Raw genomic sequence first — 1,971 nt, 5'->3', positions numbered from 1 at the left:
TGAGTCAGTTTAGTTTAGTTTCTTCTGTGAGTAGCCTCATGGTGAATGGGCATCTCCATTTCTTACTGTCAAATGTGATATATTCAAAATATACTTGTGGATAAAGTTGGAGTGATCTATTCTTAGTAATTTTTGTTAGGAGAAATATTTTTATATTTGGCTGTTGCTGTAGGGGAGCAGAGCATTTGGTTGAAAAAAATTCTATAGACATTGGGGCTATCAGAAAAGAACGAAATAGGAGAAAGTGATTAAATGAATACAGATTTAGAACTGAAGGGAAGATTAAAGGCCAAAATGAGGCATTATTCTGGAAATATTATCAGTTGGGAAATAATATTACCAATTGGTAATATCAACTACTCAAAAGATTCTAGTGGCTTCTCTATTACTTCTATTATAAAATATAAACTCCTTTGCTTAACTTTAAAAAATATATTTTTAAGTAGTACCAGATTTTAAGCTCACTACAAATTAGTAATCATCAAAACAATCTGATAGTGGATGGGAACCAGAGTAGTTGATAAGTGTAATAGACAAGTGTAACAGATAAATATGACCATAGTAACCTAGTATTTGATAATCCCCGAAATCTAAGCTTTGGGAGCAAGAACTCAAAAACTTCTGGGAAAACTAGAAAGCAGTAAGGCAAAAACTAGGCAGAGGCCAATATCTCACACCATATACCAAGATAAGGTAAAAATGGATATGTGATTTAGGCATAGAGGTTGCCATAAAGGAATTAGGGAAGCAGGCAAAAATTACCTGTCAGTTCTATAAGCAAGGAAAGAGTTTATGATGAAACAAAAGACAGACAGTCTCATGGGAGGTAAAATGGATGATTTTGATTACATGAAATTAAAAGCTTTTGTACAAACACATGCAACATAGTCAAAATTGAAGGAAAACAGGAAATGGGTTTTTTTTTCAGTAAGTTTCTTGGGTAGAGGTCTCATTTCTCAAATATATAGGGAACTGAGCTAAATTTATCAAAATAAGAGCCATTTTCCATTTGGTAAACAGCAAAAAAAGATATGAATAGGGAGTTTCCAGAGTAAGAAATCAAAGCTGCTTTTGTCTCCGGTCCTTGTTAATGGCGCCATGGGTCACCAGCAGCTCTACTGGAGTCACCCTCGCAAATTCGGCCAGGGGTCTCGGTCGTGCCGCGTCTGTTCGAACCGGCATGGCCTGATCCGCAAGTATGGCCTGAACATGTGCCGCCAGTGCTTCCAGCAGTAAGCAAAAGACATCGGCTTCATCAAGTTGGACTAAGTTATATTAACGGATCTTGCTTACACTGACCATCAGTGACTATATACCATTTTACTGGATTCTGGACGACTATTTGATCTACCCTCCTAAAGATCTGATTCTGTTGTACATTCTATGCTACTATTTGCATATATGATTAAAAAGGTCATCCTCAGTTATTAAAAAAAAAGAAATCAAAGCTTTCAAGTCATGTGAAAAATGTTCTAAATCACTAATAATTAGAGAAATGCAAATTAAAACAACTCTCAGGTATCCCTTTACACCTGATAGAATGGCTAATATGACAGAAAAGGAAAAATGAGAAATGCTCTAGGAGATATGGAAAAACAAGCACACTGATGAATGCTTGGTAGAGTTGTGAACTGGTCCAACCACTCTTGAGAATAACTTGGAATAATGACCAAAGAGCTAGAAAATTGTGCATACCCTTTGACTCAATTTTACTGCTACTAGGTCTGTAACACAAAGAAATAAAATAAAAAGGAAATGGATCCATTTGCATAAATATATTGAAATTGAAGGGATGCCTATCAATTTGGAAAAACTGAGTAAGATATAATATATGATTATGACAGGGTATTATTGTGCTGTAAGCAATGATGAAAGGGATAGTTTCAGGAAAACCTGAGAAGACTTACATGAACTGATGCAAAATGAAGGGAGCAGGACCAGGAGATTTTACATAGTAATAGCAATATTGTA

At 35.4% G+C, this 1,971-nt stretch overlaps 1 pseudogene; it reads left to right on the top strand.

Moving 5' to 3' along the window:
- The first annotated feature begins 1,097 nt into the window (after window positions 1-1,097).
- LOC118858091 lies at window positions 1,098-1,438 on the top strand (annotated as a pseudogene).
- The last annotated feature ends 533 nt before the right edge of the window (window positions 1,439-1,971 follow it).

This window comes from Trichosurus vulpecula, chromosome 7 (genome assembly GCF_011100635.1).
Source record: "Trichosurus vulpecula isolate mTriVul1 chromosome 7, mTriVul1.pri, whole genome shotgun sequence".
NCBI classification, from domain to species: Eukaryota; Metazoa; Chordata; class Mammalia; order Diprotodontia; family Phalangeridae; genus Trichosurus; species Trichosurus vulpecula.
The sequence above is the reverse complement of the archived record's forward strand: the minus strand, read 5'-3'. Positions and strand labels throughout refer to the sequence as shown.